At 35.8% G+C, this 23,274-nt stretch overlaps 1 long non-coding RNA gene and 1 pseudogene across 1 annotated transcript; both read left to right on the top strand.

Annotated features, from left to right (window-relative positions):
• The first annotated feature begins 7,568 nt into the window (after positions 1–7,568).
• On the top strand, positions 7,569–13,202 carry LOC146929724 (uncharacterized; annotated as a pseudogene).
• A 4,327-nt stretch (positions 13,203–17,529) lies between these two features.
• On the top strand, positions 17,530–21,715 carry LOC146929723 (uncharacterized). The gene is made up of 4 exons (XR_015006113.1): positions 17,530–18,265; positions 18,483–18,601; positions 20,150–20,308; positions 21,055–21,715. It is a non-coding gene; the product is annotated as an uncharacterized LOC146929723 (long non-coding RNA).
• Positions 21,716–23,274: the final 1,559 nt, after the last annotated feature.

Below are 23,274 nucleotides of genomic sequence, written 5' to 3'. Positions count from 1 at the left end.
GATCAGAATGTTAAAGATTCAAGAAGAAGTTGTCTCTCATGGGAAAGAAGAAGAGCCAACTCAAGATGCACTCAAGGTAGCTGCTACTTCTGAAGTAGAACTTCAGAAAGTTGGCACAACCAGTGCTGCTGATGTTCAGAATGTTGCTGCTTCATCAACTCAACAACTTCAGAAAGTTAATAGAGTTGAAGAAAATACTGAAGAAAAAGATCAAGAAGTTGATGATGCTATTGGAGAAGCATCTCTGAAAGATTATCAAGACATGCATGATGTGGCTGAGATTCTTGTCTCTCAAAGGATGATTGAGGGACTTGATGAAATGGATTCTCAAGAAATTGAGCAAAAAGAAAATCAAGCTGGCTTTGATCTAAATGTGGAAGATCCCAGCTCAGACTTGAATGTGTATCAAGATGCACATCTTGATAACAATGAGGAAGTGCTTCAGGAAACTCAGGAAATGATTCAGGAGCTTCAAGGAAATCCTGGAATCATAGTTCAGAATGTTCAGACAAATGCATCTGCTAAACCTAGGTTGCCTCAAGAGAATGAAATGTCAGTTGACCCCATTCCTCAAGCATCAAGATCACTACCATCAGCTAAAGTTCAGCTCATGGCTCAACAGACTCCTCAACAAAATCAGAATCTAAACTTCTCCACTTCCACCATGGAATCAAAAGTTGGAAAGTTTTTGGTTTCTCCATTACCCACTCCAAATGTGTTGACTTATCCACCACCAATCACAAACAAAAACATAGGCAAGCTTCCTAACATTCCTGACCTCTTTGAATCTCTGGATACTTTTGTTACCAAAGATGGTCATTCTATGGAAAAAGTTGAAGCATCTGCTCCTGCTCCCTCTGCTAAACCATCCAGAGCTAAGAGAATGGCTGCCAGGGCTCTTAGGGTCTCCACTAAGACTCATAAGATTGCCTGCGTACTAGCTAACTGGACTATCAATGTTCATGCCCCTGGATTGGTCATTGACCCACCTGTTTTTGAAGATCCTAGTGTATTTGACTTTGAGCCCTCATCTGACTCTGGGGATTCCACCCTTTAGTTTTCCTTGTCTTGTACCTCCTTAACTTTTTGCAGATGACAAAAAGGGGAGAAACTTTAGGATAATTATGGTTTTAATTATGTCTTTAAGTTTATAGGTTTAGGCCCTAAGTAGGTCAGTGATCAAAACTTGTTGGTTGAAGTTCTTAAAACTTCACCTTTTTTGCTTGATCACATATGCATTTATGATTTCTTTTTTTGTTTTTGAACCAGAAGAATCATGTAAGTGTACTGAATGCTTAACATCAATGAACGAATATGATTTTGGTTCAAATGTGAATGTTTTCACTTATGCCATAAATTATAAAAGTAAGGGGGAACTTTGTAAAACTTTTCAAAACTCACTGTTATGAATTATAAAAATGAGGGGGAGCATAAAAATAAAATTTTAGCTCTGAAACTTCTCATATATAATCAAAATCCATAATCCTAAATCATAGGTTTGTCATCATCAAAAAGGGGGAGATTGTTGATCCCTAATTAATTTTAAAGATAACAAACCTTGATGATTAAGGAATTAATGGACTTTGATTAATTTGTTGGTATTTAACTTGTGCTCTTGAGTGGTTAATTAAGACAGGAACAAGTTTCAATTCATACCAAGATACAAAGAATCAAAGGACATAAAGACTTAAGAACTCAGTCAGAGTTCAGAAAGTTAAAAGAGTTCAGAAGGTTGGACAGAGTTCAGATAGTTGATCATAATGAACATCAAGAACCAAGCCCAGATATTCATGAACCAAATGAAGAACATGTAAGGTCTGCGTGACTTAAATAAAAGCCCAGTAAAGTACATTGACTAAAATCAATCAAGGAATAAAGGCATTTGTTTGATTAAAGTCAAAAAAAGGGCATCTTCAATGTTCATTTAAGACTATGAACATTTGAAGTACAAAACATTAGGAATATTCCATCAAGAATATCATCCTAGATGTTTTTCAAGCTGCACTTCATAAATGTTTCACTATTAGGATTTGATTACATCAAATAAGAGTCTTACAAATCATCCTAAGTGAAACAAAAAGGAACATTCTGAAGTCCCCTGAGTTCAAAAAGTTCGATCCTGCTCCATGCTTTTTCTGACATGAACAGTACAGTGGTTGGAAAGTAAAAAGCAAATCCAAAAGCAAGATCAAGTCTGATTCAACAAGATTTCGACACATAAGGGAGTTGGTACTGTACAAAGCAAACCAAATCCCCTAAAGCATGGACTTGAAGTGACAGCTCCACTTGATGAGATCCTGCACATGTTCCAAGACAGATTTCAGAGAAGATCTGACTCTGGAACTTTCTGAATTCGTACAAAGAAAATCTTCAAGTACAACCCAGGAATTCATGTGACATTCATCTGCAAAAAGCCCAGATGCATATCTGCCCATTCATCTACATGAACCCAGATGAAGACCATGATGAACACAACAACATTCTGAAGTATTCTCAAGAACACAACAACATTCTGAAGTATTCTCAAGAACACAACAACATTCTGAAGTATATCAGTTTGCCCAGAATTTCAAGTGTAAGTTGGTGGGTCCCAGGACACGTGGCACAAGACCAATGGTCACTCTCCAACGGCTACAAAGGTTCAAGAAACTCTATAAATAGAGATCAAGGCCTCATCATAACACACACCTTTGCAAAGCATACAAGAAAACAACATAAGAGTGTTTGAAGCTTTAGCAAAAACATTGATCATCATAAAGATTCCAAGAAGTCTTTAAAGTGTACATCAATATTTCTCTTATCTTTTTAAAGATAAATCTCTTCCTCCATTTCTCTTCTGTCTGATGTATATTATTCAAACCCCATACAAATTGTAAACAAAAGTCTCATCTAGCTTTAGGGATACTAAAGTGTTAGCTTGAGCAGAAAGGTGTAAAGTCTAAGTAGGTAACTTAGCAAGAAAGGTGTAAGCCTGCTGAGGCTTAGAGAATATAGTTGTTGTAATTGTTCAGGTGAACAAAGTTGTAAGGTGCAGGATTTGAGAAGTTATCTCAAGCATCATAGTGGAAAATCTCACAAGATTGTGAGGAGTGGACTAACCCACATTGAGGGAACCACTATAAATTTCTGTGTGTTCTTCTTTTCTTCTCTTTACTCTTTACTTACAGTAAACACAACACACACAAACACATTCAATTATTTAAACTGTTTTCATACTAACACTTCAGAACGTTCTGAAGTCTGTCTGTTAACTTAACCTTTCCAAGTGTTCAACTTGAGAATAACTTTTAAGTGACAGGTTTAATTTTTAAAGGGACACAATTCAAACCCCCCTTCCTTGTGACTATTTTATCTACTTCAGTTCCAACATCCTGGCATGGTTCAGTGTGCCCTGTTTGTGTGATTTGGTTTTTGCAAGCTTTATCTTTTTAAGGAAACCACGCCTTATCTCTTGTTCACCAAGTAACGTATTTTTATCCAGAATCAGCTGGGTGATTTGTTCCTAAAGTATAGACAATATTTTAGGAATCTTTGGTGGTGTTTTGGTAGTTCCTAAAGATGTTCCTACTTTTTATGAGTTCCTAAAGATGTTACTTGTAAAGTGGATCTGCTCAAGGATCTGCCGTGTTTTGTTCTGAAGCCCAACAAGACTATTTGACCCGTATTGCTTCAGTATTTATACAAGACTTCAAGACCTATCTGGAAGAAAACAACATATGAACTATTTAAGGGAAGAAGACCCAATATATCTTAGATCTAGGAGTTCCTTGGCATAGAGACGTATCTGCGATTTTTCGTAGTGGACCAACCCAAAGTCTTGGGCCACTAGTGTGGCTTGGGCTTAATATAGGTTCAACATGACTTATCATGGTGCAACAAGACAAACTCCCTTTGAGATTCTCTATGGGAGAAAACCTTCAGTCATTACACGTTGGTTGCTAGGGGATACTACAGTGGAAGACGTGCAAAGATAATTGACATATAGAGACGAGGCTTTATGGCAGTTACACACACATCTACAACATGCCCATGAACGGATAAAAGCAGAAGCTTATAAGAAGAGAATTGACAGGAACTTTGAAACAGGCGATTGGGTTTTCATCAAGCTTCGTGGCCATCAGCAACAATTTGTAGTGTCACAGATTAATTATAAACTAGCATCTAAGTATTACGGTCCAAATCAGGTGTTGGAAACAATAGGGATTGTGGTGTATAGACTCAAACTACTTCTAATTTTGAAGGTAGATCATGTGTTCCATATGGAAGGAGACAATGAATAGTTTTTTGAACCCTTGACAGTGCTGGCTACTCGAAGGATACAAAGCCAAGGTGAAGAAATCTTACAATTGTTGATACAATGGAAGGGAAAACTAGCTGAAGAGGCAACATGGGAAGATGCAATCACTATCAACAGCCAATTCCCTAAATTATACCTCGAGGACAAGGCTTTGAGTTCAAGAGGAGATATTTTTAGAGCATGGGCTGAAAATTATGACCCAAATGGTCAGCTTAGCCAATAAGGTGTGCATAGGCTTAAAATATGGAAGATATATTCTATAAGGGGCAAAAAGGGAAATAAGGCTAATACGTAAACAAAATGGTGACGTGGAGAGAGACTGTGATCGTTTCCCTATTATAAGGAGTAGAGGTGTAGGTTGAGAGGGTATCTTTTGAATTGTGAGAATCTAATATGAGTAGGAAGCAGTAGCTTCTTATCGGATTTTAGCTCTGGGAAGTCTTAAGGATTCCTTTTCCCTTTTGTAAACTCCAATTTTCATGTCATCGTGAGCTTAGCTCAGTTGGTATGGACAATGCATAATATATGCAAAGGTCCGGGGTTCGAACCCGGCCACCATAAAAAAAAAACTCCAATTTTCATCATAATAACGTACAACCTCTATTTTACCTCATTTAATTTGTCTTAATTGTTGATCGTTCATTTCTGATTCGTAATATAAACATGGTACCTATGCCAATTTTGAGCTGACTATAAATAAGGGGTTTCTTTGTTTGAATTTCATTAAATTTTTAGTTATTGAAAAAAATTAATTTAATTTCATCTACTATTTTTGCAAATATATTATATTAAAAAAGTTCATAATTGAAGTTTTTGTTGTTTATTATAAATATTTGAAAACAAATAAAACATTAATATTTTATCATTTGCAATGCTGATGATACTCTATTTTATCGGAGAGGCTTGTGTTAAACATTTATGGTGTATAAAGTCAATTCTTAGATGGTTTCAATTGATTATGGGGCTTAAAGTTAATTTTTCGATACGGATTAATGTGTAAAATTATTTTTTGGAGGCGGTATCATCTTCTCTAAAGTTTAAGGTGTGTGCCCTCCATTTTACTTATTTGGGATTACCGGTTGAAGCAAATCCTAGAAATATGGAAACTTGAAAGTTGGTAATTGAGGATTTGGAGAAATGGCTAGGAAGTTCGACAAATAGTTTGGAGATGAAAGAAATGAAGTTTATAAATTTAGCTAATCTAGGTAAGTGGAAATGACACTTACTGAATGATAAAAAGGTTTTGTGGAAAGACATGCTGAAGAAGTATAAAGGAAAATTTGAGTGTTCCTCAATTTTTTTTGAGAGAAATAAATTTAAATTTACTTCAACTTGGTGGAGGGATGTGTTTGCCTTAGGGAAGGGTTTGGATAACAATCAAAATTCATTTATGGGGTATGCAAAGAAAATTATTTGAAATTGGGATTCAACATTTTTTTTGCATCATACTTAGTGGTGGGAAATCCTTCTCTCAAGTATTCCCTTGTTTATTTTCATTATTTCTTCAAAAGAATAGTAAAATTAGTAAAATGAGGTGATGGAAAGACAATGAGTGGCATTGGGGTTATCAATGGAGGATGGGCCTTTTGGATGGGGGAAACCAAGATTTGTGTGAGTTAAAAGGTTAGTAATATTCTCATCAACCCACAAAAGAGGAGGATAAGTGGAATTGGTTGTGTGATATACTTCACATGGTTTCACGGTTATATCCCAATATGTTGCATTGAGTGATAATTTTTTTTTTCTTCTCATTTGAGGGAGACGACTCGAAGGGGTTTAAGGGGGACATGGACTAGCTTGTTGGAACAAAATGTGTTTAACATTACCCTTTAAGAGTTTTGATGATAACAAGGTATTAAAAATTGTCAATTTGTACAGGACCATAAACAAAAATTTGATATCTTAAATAGGTTCTGAAAGAACAAAAGAGAGTTAAGAAATCAACAAAGGAAGCTTGAAGCATCTGAATAGAAGTGCTCCTGAAGTTTAGTGCTCCTGAAGTGATGAAGTCATCAGAAACAAGTTCATCAGAAGCAAGATCACCAGAAGCTGAAGTTCATCAGGAGATACAAGACTTAAAGCTTCAAAGGTTGTTCAATGGATTTAATCACGTCTAAGCATTGCAGAAGACTAGAAGAGTGAAGCAACGACTATTCTGAAAGGATTTGAAGGCATTGGATGCTTTTTCTTTAAAGAGCATTAAAAAAGTACAATTGTACGAAGTGTACAACCACTACCTCCACTACTCTGTTTTGGTCTCTGCTACAGGACAAGAAAAACAACTATGTCTGCAACGATGTTCCTTCAGACTTGGAATGGATTTGAAATTGATCCTTCATAGGACAATAACCATATCAGGCAAAAGATCATTGGTGAATGATCAAAGCTTCAAACGACTCTATTTTGATGTGCTGGCAATTTCACAACGTCTCTTTCACATATCTATATAAAGGAGTGAAGACTTAGAGAATGGCAAGGACTCAACAACAATTTACAAGTGCCAAAACTCTGTCAAAATTGTTCTGCATCAAAAGTTCACTTAGAATTTCTTAACAACTTTCATATCTTAGAAATTCTAGAGTCTTAAGAGTCTGTATCTTATTTGTATTGTGAACACCACTGATTGTATATCAAGTGTTCAACCTCAAACATTTTTCTTTGTAATTCTGTTTGAATAGAAGTCTCTTGCAGTTGTGCTTGAGCGTAGGAAGTCTCTTGCTAGTTTTAGCAGTGAGCATTTGTAATCAGATATTACATTTTAGTGAACTCTCCTTGGAAGTACAAGGGAGACAGGACAACTTCTGGTTTGTGGAAGGAACCTGTATAATTGCTTTATGTCTTTCCTCTCTCTCTCTCTCTCTCTCTCTCTCTCTCTCTCTGTTTTACCCGCTGCATTTTGTCCTAAACATCACTTCAGAAGTAGAACTGTATCTGCTTCTGATCAGTGTTTTCAGCTTAGGAGAAAACGAAGGAAAAGGCAACACAATTCAACCCCTCTTCTTGTGTTTTTCTCACTTTCAATTGGTATCTAGAGCCTTGGAGACCTAAGGTTACTGCTTTTGAGGAAGCTAAAGATTTAAACACTTTAAGTGTTGAAGATCTTGTCAGCTCTCTCAAGGTTCATGAGATAAGTCTAAATGAACATGAGCCTTCTAAGATGAGTAAATTTATTGCTCTACCATGTAAAGGGAAGTCATAAAAAGCACTTAAAGTTATTGAATCTGAAGAAAAGTCACCTGATGGAGACTCTGATGAAGATCCTACTGAGAAGATGGTTGTGCTTTCCAACAAACTTGAGTATCTGGCAAGGAAGAACATGAAGTTTCTGAGTATGAGAGGTGGTTACAAGAGCTCCAAGAAAGAAGATCAGAAGGGATGCTTCAACTGTAAGAAGCTTGTACATTTTATTGCTGATCGCCCTGATCTTCAGAAGGAGGAATCAAAGGATAAGTCAAAGAAGTCAAGTTTTAACTCAAGGAAATTCAAAAATCAGATTAAGAAGAGTTTAATGGAAACCTGGGAAGATTTAGATAGTGAATCTGGATCTGAAAAGGAAGAAGCTGGAGATGAAGCAAATGTAGCTATGGGGTTAGTGGCTACAGTGACTTCAGAAGCAGAACCTGACTCGGACTCTGAAGATGAAAATGAGATATGTCTAAGAGCAAAGGAAAAGCAAAAATCATGGTACCTAGACAGCGGTTGCTCAAGGCATATGACAGGAGAGAAGTCTATGTTTCTCACCCTCACAATGAAAGAAGGAGGAAATGTGAAGTTTGGAGGCAACCAGTCTGGCAAGATCATTGGTACATGAACTATTGGTAACTCATCTATCTCAATTAATAATGTGTGGTTGGTAGATGGTCTTGAACATAACCTTTTGAGTATCAGTCAATTTTGTGACAATGGTTATGATGTGATGTTTGAAAAGACCAACTGCACAGTAATCAACAAAGAAAACAAGTCCATAGTATTCAAGGGAAAGAGGATAGAGAATGTCTATAAAATTAACTTCTCTGAACTGGTTGATCAAAAGGTAATTTGTCTTCTATCAGTGAATGATAAGAAATGGATGTGGCACAGAAGGTTGGGACATGCTAACTGGAGATTAATCTCTAAGCTTAGTAAGTTACAACTTGTCAAAGGCCTACAAGACATTGACTATCATTCAAATGCACTTTGTGGTGCATGCAGAAAGGGAAGATTGTAAAATCATCTTTTAAAACAAAAGACATTGTCTCAACCTCCAGACCCTTAGAATTACTTCATATTGATTTATTTGGACCAGCTAGCACTGCATCCTTATATGGAAGTAAATATGGATTAGTTATTGTTGATGATTATAGTAGATGGACCTGGGTAAAATTCCTGAAAAGTAAGGATAATGCTTATGATGTATTCAGTAACTTTTGCACTCAAAGTCAGTCTGAAAAAGAAATGAATATTTTGAAAATTAGAAGTGATCATGGTGGAGAATTTGAAAATGAGCCATTTGAAATTTTTTATGAAAAACATAGAATTGTCCATGAATTCTCTTCTCCTAGAACTCCACAACAAAATGGGGTTGTAGAGAGAAAGAATAGAACTTTACAAGAAATGGCAAGAACCATGATTCATGAAAACAATATGGCTAAACATTTCTGGGCAGAAGCAGTGAATACATCATGTGATGTCCAAAATAGAATCTATATCAGACCTATCTTGGAGAAAACAACATATGAACTATTTAAGGGAAGAAGACCCAATATCTCTTACTTTCATCAATTTGGATGTACCTGTTACATTCTAAATAACAAGCTCTACCTAAAGAAATTTGATGCCAAGGCTCAAAGAGGAATCTTTTTAGGTTACTCTGAAAGCTCAAAGGCATACAGAGTGTATAATTCAGAAACACTTTGTGTTGATGAATCAATGCACGTTAAATTTATTGACAAAGAGTCTGGAAATAAAACTCCAGAGCAAGGTGAAAATTTTGCAGATATACAGGTTCTAGAAGACACTTCAAGCCTGATCAGATTGTTGAATCTGAAGATAGTCCAGAAGCTGAACCAACTTCGGAAGCTCAAGATGAAGTAGCTTCTGATGAAGCTCAAGATGGCTCTCAGCAAACTAATCAATCCAAGAATACATTCAAGTACAGGTCTTCCAATGCTGAGGATCAAATCATTGGAAACAAAGAGTGTCCTAGAAAAACAAGATCATACTTCAGACAAGAAGAGTCTATGATAGGACTGTTATCAGTGATTGAACCTGCTATAGTTGATGAAGCACTTTTAGATGATGGATGGATACTAGCAATGCAAGAAGAGCTCAATCAGTTTCAAAGGAATGATGTGTGGGATCTGGTACCCAAACCTTAGCAGAAGAACATTATTGGATCAAAATGGGTATTCAGAAACAAGTTGAATGAACAAGGTGAAGTAGTCAGAAACAAAGCAAGACTTGTTGCACAAGGTTACAGTCAACAAGAAGGCATTGATTATACTGAAACATTTGTTCCAGTTGCAAGATTGGAAGCAATCAGGTTACTTCTATCCTATGTCGTAAATCATGGCATAATATTATATCAAATGGATGTAAAGAGTGCATTTCTCAATGGAGTGATATCAGAAGAAGTGTTTGTCAAACAACCCCCTGGTTTTGAGGATCTTAAGCATCCTGACCATGTTTATAAGCTTAAGAAATCACTATATGGCTTGAAATAAGCTTTCAGAGCTTGGTATGATAGACTAAGTAATTTCCTGATTAAAAATGATTTTAAAAGAGGTCAGGTTGACACAACACTCTTCAGGAGGACTCTTGAGAAAGACATTCTTGTTGTGCAGATATATGTTGATGATATAATATTTGGTTCTACTAATGCATCTCATTGCAAGGAATTTTTTAAGTTAATGCAAGATGAATTTGAAATGAGCATGATGGGAGAGTTGAAGTTCTTCCTTGGAATTCAAATCAATCAAAGCAAAGATGGAGTATATGTTCATCAAACAAAGTATACTAAGGAGCTTCTGAAGAAGTTCAAGCTGGAAGATTGTAAAGTGATGAACACTCCAATGCATCCAACCTGCACCTTATGCACTAGATCAATAGTAAACCAGAAGCTATATAGAGGTATGATTGGTTCTTTGTTATACCTCATTGCATCTAGGCCATATATTTTATTTAGTGTATGCTTGTGTGCAAGATTCCAGTCAGATCCTAGAGAATCTCATTTAACTGTTGTTAAGAGAATCTTCAAGTATTTGAAAGGAACAACTAATCTTGGACTCCTTTATAGAAAATCCTTAGATTATCAGTTGGTTGGATTTTGTGATGCTGACTATGCTGGTGATGGGATTGAAAGAAAATCAACCAGTGGCAACTGCCAGTTTCTAGGCGATAATCTAATATCCTGGGCTAGCAAAAGACAACCAACTATTGCTATGTCTACAACAGAAGCAGAATACATCTAAGCTGCAAGTTGTTGTACACAACTGCTTTGCATGAAACATCAGTTGGAAGACTATCAGATTAATGCCAACAATATTCCCATTTATTGTGATAATACTGCTGTTATTTGTTTGTCAAATAATCCTATTCTACATTCAAGAGCCAAGCATGTTGAAATCAAACACCACTTTATTAGAGACTATGTTCAAAAATAATTTTAGATATACAATTCATTGATACTAAACATCAATGGGATGATATATTTACTAAGCCTTTAACTATGGAAAGATTTGATTTTATAAAGAAAATTTTAAACATGCACTTTGTGTCTGATTAAATTTGCTTGCTCCTGAACAGGAATTTAGGTTCTTAAGTCGTTCAGAAGCTATAGTCCATCAGAAGCTTTTTATTGAGGTTCTGAGGAAAATGTGCTTCTGAAGATGACATCAACATCTGAACTCCAGAAGCTGGGTTTTGTGCTCCTGAATAGCAGAGTTAGTGGAAACGTTGGAAGTTACTTTTTAGTAACACTTGTCCCACTAACTTGGCAGTTACTCTGACGTGGCTTAAGTGTATTGGTGTATAACGTAAGAGGGCAATGATGATTTTAAGCTTTGAATGTACTATCTCGCGCCCCCTATGTCATTAATGTGGTGTTTGTTTGTCCCCTTCTGAATTGCAAACGTTTTACTCAAAACACTTAGACAAAAAACACACACTACTCACTTCACAACCTACACTTTCTCTTTTCACACTGATTCTCTACGAAGTAAAACGCATTCTCTTCAATCAAATCCCTAGAACCCTAAAACTTCTTCAACATCCATGGCGTCTTCAAGCTCCGTTCCAAAATCAAACATGCAAGAAGTAGTTCCAGAATCAACTACACAAGAGGATCCTGCATAAGTAATCAGAGGGAGAACCATGTCCTTGGAAGAATGGGAACTTAACGTTCAGGTTGATAATCCAGTGGATTTCATTTCACTAGCATATCATGGATGCGAGCTTAAAAGCTACTATGAAGCTCAAGGTCTGATGGATTACTTCAACATGTTGAGTGGTCCAACTTACAAGAACCTAGTCAGACATTTCTGGGTAAGAGCACAAGTTTACGATCGGAAAGCTGCTCAGTTGGAAGAAACAGAGAAAATTCTGATTGATCTTACTCTTGCTGGAATAACAAGAAAAGAAATGGGTTTGGAACCTTTCACGGTTACAGAGATAAGGTCCAGCATCATGGGCATTCCTATCTTTATCTCTCAGGAAGCAATTGCCTTTGTAATCAGAAGACCATCAGGAGGAAGTTTCAAAGATGGTCTGGACAACAACAAGAATAGTCCTTGGAATGAAGCTGTGAACAGGTCCATGTTCAATAGCAAGAAGAAAGGTGTTTACTGCGATTTGACCATGGAGAAGAAACTGCTCCTGAAGATACAAAATGAAAATCTTCTACCAAAAGGAGGTGGTGGAGATCAACCTTCCTTGGAGCACATAGTGTTTCTTCACTACTTCATTACAAATGAGAGTGAAAATGTGCCAAAGTACATCTTCAAGCACATGATCAAAGAGCTCAGGGAAAGCCAAGATAACATGAGGTGTTGGAGTCCCTATGGAAGATTAATTTCAGAGATTCTTTATCAAGGAGGAATTCTGAAAGTACTTAAGGAGCTCAACATCTTCACTGATGATCAGCTTGGCACTGAAACAAGCAAAGTGATCAATGGACAAAATCTCAGAAAGATGAAGCTGATAGAGAATGGAGCTTTTAAGAAGCTTAGCACAGATTTGAAGGAGTCAAATGATGTATCTGATCTAATGGATGGATTTCCTCCAATCTGCAAACAAGACCTATTGAAGTGAGGATGAGCTACATCATGGATCATTTTGAGAGTATTGGTGAGACAATCAGGCTTTGTGACATTCCAGACACCATGTATGGTGGTGCCTTGCTTGTGGCCAAAAGCAGGAAGACAAAGAGGAAAGCTCTCACAAAGGAAGAATATCTGGATGATGCTCCTGAAGAACCTTAGAAGGAGAAAGCCAAGAAAGCTAAAAGGAGAAAGCTGCAGTTCAGAAGAACATAGTTGGTCCTGCCATACCAACTATTCAAGAAGAGGTTGAAGATCTTAAGCCTGATAAGATCTTAACCAAAAGAACCAGAAGTGGCAAGGCTGTTAGCACTTCTCAAACTCAATCTCCTCAACCTTCAATTCCAAAGAAGAAAAGGAAGTCTGCAATCAGAAAGCTGAAGATAGCAGAGTATGTGTCTGAAGATGAAGAGCAGATTGTAGCTGCTACTGATCTAGTCATGAGAGAATTAGAGAAGAAGAAGGCTGAAGATGCTACTACACTTGTAGAGATCAAGGAACTTGCAAAGGGGATTGAAGTTCCTGTATCAAGCATAGCAAAGGAAGATGCTGGTGTTAGTGCACATCAAGTTGTAAAGGCAACTGAAGAAGTACAAGAGTTGGTGACTTAAGAAGCTGGAAGTCTGTTGATGGTGGCTGCTGAGGGAGTCCAGGAGGAGAATGTTGATGCTTCAGAAGCTGGTGTGTCAGAAGCTACAAGAGGTAAACCTGATTATCCACATAATGCTAATGTTATTGTAGTAGAATCTAGTTCAACCACATCCTCTCAATCAACATCTTCTTCAGACATGGATGATGTTCCCTTGAACAAAATCTATGAAAACTTACACAAGGCCTTATCCCCATCACCATCCACCAAACTCCAAATAAAGCCTGCTCGTGAGGAATATGTACCTGTGTACCCTCAAATTTTGAAGAGCATAAGTGAGATGTCTGAGATGAGAAACAAAGTTTGTGAAAGACTACCTGCAAATCATCCTTATCAACCACCAATGATAGAACCACTTAGCTTTGTTCCTGCTGATGCAGAAGTTGTAAGTGAACATGTAGGTACTGAGTCTTCAACTCACAATGAGTCATCATCATCTCATCCCACTTCAACTACCCATACTTCAGAACCTTCTGTTTTATAGAATATGGTCAGTCACTACTCAGGTGAACTACCAGGTGTTGAGCCTAACTCAAAAAAGGCCTCTGAAATAGCTTCTATGGAAGTTACTTTAGAAAGCCCTCAACAAGAAGCACCAAACTCACAAATGGCCTCAATCACCTGTCCAAATGTCTCTATTCCTGAACAATGTGTTCCTGAACAACTTGTCTCATCTGTTCATATTGAGTCTCTCTCATCTATAGAAAAAGTCAGTGATCCTGATTTTATGATCACATCAGAAGATTCTGATGTTTAGGCTGAGCAATCTAACTCATCCTCTACTGTGGTCATAACTTCTGTTCCTCGTCAACCTTTAGAGACCAATACTCATACTACTTCGTCCACAAATGACCCTCAATCTTCAAACTTAGCCATTCAACCCTGTGCTTCTTCCAAAACAAATATTCCTTCTTGTTTTATCTTGGTTTTCGGGTGTCAAACATTGATTACGTTTGAACCTTTTTAACCTGTGATATCTTATTTTTTCTTGGGAAGGGAAAAATAAGAAAAAACCCTTGAGAATCGAGGTCCGGGAGTTGTTTTCGCTACGGGAAGGTGTTAGGCACCCATAACGACTATAGTATCCTATAGGAACCGTCTTTAATTTCTACGCGCGCGCTTTATTTTAAATGCTATTTGAAAACATTTATTTATCCTAAAGGTATCCTAAGTGAAGAATTGGAGGGAAAAGGATGTGTTTGAATTTTTATTTTAGTTGAATTGAAGGAATTTCGTTCCTTGCCTACGTACCCGTTTAAGGGATCAAATCCACCGTAGTTCTTTTCCAAAAAATGTTTTTGTTTTTGTTGGTTGATTTTAAATTCGAAAATTGGAATTTGAAGAATAAGAGAGAGAGGCCTCAAGGGCATGGGATTATGAAATTGTGAGGTGGAATTAGTTATTTGCAAAATATGGTCTAAGTATGGTTAAAATTCATTAAAGTTTTGATTAAGAAAATGAAAGGAAAATCAATGGGATTTTGATCCCAAGGTTTGTTAAGAAAGCGATTTGAGTGAAGTTTATTCATATTCTTTGGAAAGTGATCTTTTCTAGGTGTAAAGCCTAATCATTCATCTAAACATACAATCCTAAACATACATCTAAACATGCATATACAAGCTATATACCTAAAATGATGTGTGTGCATGTGTCGGTGCTTGTGTTGGTGTACATCATTAGAGTCCATTGTCCTTTACATCATTGGCCTAGATACATTCTATGGTCTTGCAAGAAATTTAAAGGCATAAAGTAAAATATTACAAAATTCCTAAGTTTTACATTCTAATTTTTGCATGAAAGTTAAAGTGTAGAAAGATAAAAGGATGAAGATGGGAGATGGGAGATGAGATGCTCATGATGTATGAAATATAATAGAGGAAATTGCTAGTAATATAAGGCATAGGGAGATAGAGATATAGGTAAGTAAGATGGCACTAACAAAGTGGCAAAACTTAGCAAAACAAGTAGTAAAATATGCCTAAAAATTCACCACAATAACAAGGCAAACACATGACCTATAATTCTCACATCATGACCACTTTACAAAGTATTTTAGTTCAGTTCTAACACAAGAATTATGAGGAAGTGTCATGCCAAGCTTTATAGCACATTTTAAGCATATTTTACACTTTATTTTCACAAGAATACCATCATTACTTGCAAGACAAGAAAATCATAATTGGACACACAAAACTGTAAAAAACAAGCACATATCCAGAGATAAGCACACCACAAAGTCACATATCAAGTATCAATATCACCTAACAAGGTATCATGGTTAAAACATAGCAAGATTTCACAAAAATTAACAAGACAAGTAAACAAATAACAAGAATTAATAAACCTATTTTTTTTGTCAAATTTTATCATGCAAAAATATCATAAAAACACTAAAGAAAATACCAAGAACTCAAAGAAATTCATTTGGAATTTTTGTACGAAATTTTGACATGCAAGAGGTGTAAAAAGCATGCAACGTGGTGCAAACAGCAAGAAAATGAAGGAACAAATGAAATCCAGTAAAAAGAGATCCAGGCCCAAAGCTTTTGATGGATCTTGGATCCTCCAACAGCCTCAGAGGCGTTGGATTGATCCAACTCCTCAAAAACCCTAAATCTAAAGGCCAGGGACGCAAGGCACACAATAAGGCACATCAAGACCACAATAACATCACATCCACACCGTCCACATCCTCACTGCTTGAATCCAACGGTGAAAAACGAAAGAGAGACCGGTCTGGAGGTGAACCAGACTGGTTCAGGTGAACCGGTCTGGTTCACGCTCTTATAAAAACGTGAAGACCGGTCCATTTTCATTCTAAACCTAGGTTTCTCTTTCTTCTCTTCAGACTCTCTCGTTCTCTCTCATCCTTTCTCATGGTTTTCACACATTATCTCATGATTTTCAAACTGTAAACTATGAATCAAACCACAAATCAACATAGAACGAACACAAAACACTTCGATCTTTCTATTTTCTGAAGAAAGTTGTTCAAACCGTTTCGATCTTGATATTTTTTGAAGAAAAAGAGTTCGAAACGTTTCGATCTTGATGTTTTTTGAAGAAGAATGTTCAAAACGTTTCGATCTACACTAATTTGCACAGGTTTGATTTTGAATCTTTACGGTTTTTAGGTTTTTTAACTTTCTTTCAAGATTTCTTGAGACAAAACCCTAATTCTTCCTATTTTCTTCACTGATTGTGGATTTGAATTTGGATTTACGGGATAAACGGTGAATTCTTGGACGATTTACATTTTTAGGGTTTCGTTTGAACTTCTTCGAATCTTTTCAACATTTTTCTTCGATTCACCGTTTATCTTCGATTTCAAACCTTCGATGATGATTATGAGAAAAACGAGAAGGTTTTTTTGAATATACCTGGATTTGTTTGGAGATTCGAACGAAAGATCCTTGAGTAAGCTTCTGCTTCTTCTGGTAAGCTTCGAAACCGAAAATAAATCGGTGTTTTGTGTTTTATCTTGGTTTTCGGGTGTCAAACATTGATTACGTTTGAACCTTTTTAACCGGTGATATCTTATTTTTTCCTTGGGAAGGGAAAAAAGTAAGCAAAACCCTTGAGAATCGAGGTCCGGGAGTTGTTTTCGCTACGGGAAGGTGTTAGGCACCCATAACGACTATAGTATCCTATAGGAACCGTCTTTATTTTATACTCGCGCGCTTTATTTTTAAATGCTATTTGAAAGTTGATACTTACACCTAAGATTTACTAAGTCAAGAATTGGAGGGAGAAGAATGTGTTTGAATTTTTATTTTAGCTGAATTGAAGGAAGTTTGTTCCTTGCCTACGTACCCGTTTAAGGGATCAAATCCACCGTAGTTCTCTTCCAAAAAATGTTTTTGTTTTGGTTGGTTGATTTTAAGTTTGAAAATGGGATTTTGAAGAATAGAAAGAGGCCTCGAGGGCATGAGATTTAGAAAAGGTGAGGTGGAATTAGTTATTTGCAAAATATGGTCTAAGTATTATTAAGATTCATTAAGATTTTTGTTTAAGAAAAGAAAAGGAAAATTCAATGGGATTTTGATCCCAAGGTTTATTAAGAAAAAAAAACGTTTGAGTGAAGTTGTTCATATTTTTTGGAAAATGATTTTTCTAAGTATAAAGCCTAAACATTCATCTAAACATACAATCCTAAACATACATCTAAACATGCATATTCTAACTATACATCTAAAGTGAGGTGTGTGCATGTGTCGGTGCTTGTGTCGGTGTACATTATTAGAGTCCATTGTCCTTATTACATCATTGGCCTAGATACATTCTATCACTACAAGAAATGTTGCATTTTACCAGGGAACTATGCCAGGAGCAACAACTCCTGGCAAATTTACCAGGAGCTATGCCAGGGATGCCCCTGGCAAATGACTATAGAAAAGGTGGGACCCGATTATCATAAGACAGGGGCTTATAATATTATTTTTTTTACCTCTTTTTACTCAAATCAACCAAAATATTATCACTTTACCAAAAAAAAACCTCAACCTCAAAATCTCTCGGTGCCACAAAGATCCATTATTCAGCATTTGTTCAATCCATCGTCAATTTATTTCATTCCACTTTTCACGTACCACAAAGATCCCTTCCCTATCTTACCTCTAATCGTTGCTTCTGGGTTTACAATCAAAAAGAGGGATTTTTTCACCAAAAAAAATCAATGGGTATTAGGGTTTTAAAGAAGAAGAGAGAAGAAGGTCTCAACCACCAATCTGGGACTCTACCATCTTGTCTCTCACGACTAGAAACTGAACCACCCTGTTCAATCGACAACGACACATCCATCAATTCAATCGCTGTACTCTATTTCACTATCCCTTTATGTTTTGTGAAACCTTATCAATCCCTCTGATTCGCACATCCCAAACTCAGCACCACACAAAGTTTCGCCGCATCTCGTTCACACACCTAAGGGTTTCGACGATCTCTGATCTTGTCTCGGGCGAAGAGGATTAGTCTACGAAGCTCGAACCAAAGATACAGTTTCTGCTGCAGTTCGTGGATTTAACGGTTCATATTTTTTTATTTTAATTTTTCTTGTTTCTTCATTGTTAATTTTGGTGCTATGAGTTGTTAATTAATTTATTTAAATTTTTCTTGTTTTTTCATTGTTAATTTTGGTGCTATGAGTTGTTAATTAATTTTATAGCCGACCCCACTTAGTGGGATAAGGCTTGGTTGTTGTTGTTGTTGAGCTGTTAATTAATTTAGGGTTTTTGAATTGAAGGTACTGGTTTTGCTTATGGACAGACTATTAGTGGTAAGACTCATACAATGTGCGGATCAAAGGCTACGCCTGGAGTTATTCCTGGTGATGTACATGATTTATTTCAAATTCTCGAACAAGTAACGATTCTGTGTCCTCTATTGTTCAATTTTTCATGTTTTCCTGCAACAAGTGAACTTTTTTTTATGAACTAATTAGGGCTTGTTTGGATTAGATTATTTGAATTTATCTATTGGCACAAGTACGAAGAGTCTAAGACTATTTGGAAGAACTTATGTTATGAAAACAGTTTAGACCGTGTTTATAAGCTCCTTTTAGCTTAGTTCTATAAGTTTCCCATGGTAGCTTATGCAAACAACTTATAGAATATATGAAAACAATTTAAATTTATTTTATCTTATCTTATAGAAATAAATTATACATAGAGCTTATCATGATAAGTGATTAGGCTATAAGTTGCAAATTAAGTGTTTACCAAACAGGGACATGTACTATTGGGTGAAAGCTTAAGAATGGACGTTTATATTATGTCCTGAACTAACTTTTGTGAGCTTGAGCTATTGGGTAAAACATGTGAGTAATTTTATTTCTAACACTCTTAAGTTGGTTTGGTCCTTAAATGATTCTTCTGTTAGCAAATTAGGCTCAAATATACAAATATTAACATAAGCCTGACTGCATGTTAACATATCTTTTATAAAATATTTATTGCACTAAACATGGTATATTTGTTGAATTTATGTCAGTACTCCAATAAGAACAAATGACTATTTTCCTCATTCTATACATTGAACTCATACTCAATACAAGTTTTCATTTCAACACCATGGTTCCTATAACTTTAGAATCGTGCAAATCCTATAATGAAATAAAGAATGACCAATTGTAGTTGATAGTTTTCCTGAAATGAACTTATTGTAATATAAATTTTAATTGATGATTTAGAACTTCTAGAATACCATTGATGTTTTGTCTATCTTCATGTAGTTATTGTGAAAATTTTAATTCTGATTGATATATAGATAAATTAAATTTATAGGAAAGATGTTATGTAGTATGTTTTAAGTGAAGAGTGCTACATGTTAAAAGTCATTAGTTCAATGTTGCTAAATTGTTGTTTTGTTTAAGACGTGTTTTTAGATTGATTACTTAAGAACAAATGGAAAAAATAAAAATAAAAAATAGTACATTATGTATCTCAGTATGAATAGTGCATTATGTGTAAATAAAATGATTTCAATCGTACTCTATTGTTTGATTTTCTTCCCCAAAGATCGAAGGTGTTAAAAAAGTTTTTTTTAATTTCCCCCAATTTTTCATTTATCAAATTTATTTATTTGTTGAATTTTTCTTGTATTTTTTAAAGGACTGGTGAATCGAGAGGTTTCGCCTTTGTGCGTTACAAATATGCTGATGAAAGATTGAGTTACCTTGTATTTACCAAACCTTATGTTTCTTTGTTTAAATTGAAAAATCTGTTGTTTTGAGAAAGATTGAGTTACCTTGTTGTGTAATTTCATCATCATATTCAAGTGTAAATAACTTAACTGTTGTGTAATTTCATCATCATATTGAGTTACCTTGTTGAGTTACCTTGTTGTGTAATTTCAAATTGACCTTTTATTTACAAGTTTTAACTTTGTCTGCTTGTTGACATGACTTTGCAGGCTTTTGGACAACAATAACTTAACTGGACATCTTCCACCAGAATTATCCAAGTTGTGCGGTTTGACAATACTTTATTTTATAGGCTGGTTGGTGTTGGCGAGGCTTCATTTATAAGTTTAGCACCACCTTTCATTGATGACAACGCCCCGGCTTCTCTGGTTTGTTTCTTTCCCTTGTAAATTTCTTTAGATAATCATAGTTGAAAAATCTAATCAAAGCTTACGCAGAGTGATCACATAACTGAAATGAAAATAATATACTAGTATTAATATTGTTTAACATTTAACAATCAAATTGACATAGAATATTATTACTTCCAATCACTTGATCATCATGAGATGTGCCATGTTTGCTTTGTTCATTTCAACATTCCAACGTCATTTGTTTCTTTATTCTTTATGGTGGAACTCTCTATCTCATACTAATTGAGGGCATCAGGAGTTCATGGTACACCAAGAATTAAGCATTAGCCTTATACTCATTTCTAGATTAATATCTTGCAATTCATTGCTGTGCCTGATCATTATTGATTTGTAATAACATGAGTTAATTGAACATCTGAAGCAGGTTAGCTATGTCATACACATTATTTCTCTATGTGACATAAATAGTGAATACAGATGACCAAATGAAATGTAATGAAAATAGGTGAACTGACTGCAATGGTTCTTTGGTTCTCTTGTCATGATGACCATAGTTTTGTTATATAATTTACAAGTTTGTCTAGGATTTTTGAGAATGATAAATTAGACCTGCCATTTCAAATAGGATGATTGTTCTAGTTTAGTGCCTGCTTTCCTTTCATTCTTGGTAGCTGATATTAGTTTGAAACAAAAAGATAACAGTAAATGTTGTGAGCTACTTGCATGTATCTGTTTCATTCATTCTTTTATTTTTATGACAGTTACAATATGGATGTGATTCCAACCAGGCAAAGCATCAAACTATGTGAACGCTTATTATGGGTGTGATTTCAACCAGGCAGTGCAGCCTGTCATCTGCTGCGTTTACCCAGGGTAAATGAGTAGTGTCAGGAGTGTGTGTGGCCTATGAGCTGCTGCGGCTAGAGTTGCTGTCCAGAATTCTGAGTTGTGTGAATTTGGTTAGTGATTCTTGTTTCTTGATGGTGGTGTTTCACTGAACTTTTTTAATTTTCCGTTGTTTCTGCCATGATATAAGCTTGACTAAAACATGTGAGAATTATATCGTGTTTATGCAATATCAGCATAGATTGATTGTTATTCCCCTTATTATTAGTAGGAAGAAGTTATCTTGGTATGCATAGTTTGATTGATGTTGTTGATGGTCTATTTACTCAACTTAGGATCCTTGGACTTTGTCTTTCAATTGATGAATAAACAGACAATTTTGTGATCTCAGGACAAAAATAAATGTTATATAGAATAATTTATGTTGGATGTTATTTAGATGATATTTCAAATTATTTATGGACTATATGCTTGTTGAATATTCAAATTATTATGGAATATATACATTTTAAAATGTTTTATAAAATTATTTTAATTATTTAAACAATTAAAAAATGTTTTGTTTTAAAAAAAAATCGTACGCATTTTGCCAGGGGTTAACCCCTCACAAATCCCCTGTCAGTGTATGATTTGATCTCTGAAAAGTGGGTCAGGAAAAGTTGACAGGGGTTGTACCAGAGAATGGGCCCCACGCAATTTGCCAGGAGCTAAAGCCCTGGCAGGGTCATTTGCGATGAGCAGATTTGCTGGGTATTCTGCTCCTGGCAAAACTCCTGGCAAACGTCCATTTGCCAAGGATTTCTGCATTTTGCCAGGGATTCTGCCCCTGGCAAAATGCAATATTTCTTGTAGTGTGGTCTTGCAAGAACTTTTAAAATTGCATGAAGTAAAGTATTACAAGAACTCCTAAGTCTTTACATTCTAATTTTTGCATGAAATTAAATTGCAAGAAAATAAAGCCAAGAATGTGAAATAGGATATGAGATGCTCATGGGATGCATGAAACATGAAACAAGATGGTTAGTAGCACATGATAGAATAAAGGGGAATAAGGCAAAGGATACTATGGCTAAAGTATAGAAACTAACACAAAATAAAGCCCAAAGCAAGTGCAAACATGACTAAAATTCACCCCAAAAATGCAAAAATCCTATTGCCTAAAATCCTCACATTTTCTTACATTTTCCAAGGGCTTAGAATCAATTCTTAAAGTGAGAATTAAGGTAATATGATGGACTTGACTTTTTAAGGTGGATTTAGACATATTTGCATTGTTTATTCACAAATGTGACTTGTAAACCAAGTAATTACCCAAGATCCACACACAAACATCAAAGTTATGTACAAACAGTGGCTAAATATTCATAAAAGCACATATCATGTATATCAAGTAGCCCTCAAGAACATGGCATAGAATTGAACAAATCTTTAGAAGCTTTTCACATAAAAACAAGAAATAATGCAAGAAAATGTGTTAACACCTCTTGGCAAAATTTTCAGTGAATTGAATGCATAGATGTATCACAAAATTACCAAGAAACATACAAAAATTTTTATAGAAATTTTAAAGGATTTTTAAAGGCTCAAGAGCATATGAAATTCCACTAACTCCAATTAAAATAGTAACAACTAGCAAGAAAATACCACACATATTTTTTTTAACCGAGAATTAACACATAATACATCATAAAATGTCAAGAAAAGGATCTAGAACACATAGGAATTTTTTAGGAATTTTCAAGGGAATTTTTGATGAGACAGGGGTGTAAAAAGCATCAAGCAGTGTGGAAAATAGCAAAAAAATCAGGTCAAAACGAAGGGACTAAGCCCAATCCAGCCCTGCATGGATCCTGGATCATCCAAACTCATCAGGATCGTTGGATTGATCCAGGATCCACAAACCCTAGATCAAACGGTTAGGAACACGATTCAAAGGCAAACCAGACTGGTTCAGGTGAACCGGTCTGGTTCACTCCCTCTATATATCCTAAGAGGCCGGTCTAGGCCTCATTCGTTCCATTCACTTCTCTCTCTAACTTCCTTCTAGTGAGAGAAGCTCTCACTTCTCTCCTTCGCCGGCGTTCTTCCCTTCGCCGTTTTCTGGAAAACAACGGCTGAGGAAGATGAAGATTCAT

Source organism: Medicago sativa, chromosome 4 (assembly GCF_051527215.1).
Source record: "Medicago sativa cultivar Bolivia chromosome 4, Bolivia_mono, whole genome shotgun sequence".
NCBI lineage: Eukaryota > Viridiplantae > Streptophyta > Magnoliopsida > Fabales > Fabaceae > Medicago > Medicago sativa.
This window is presented reverse-complemented; position numbering and strand designations above follow the sequence as displayed.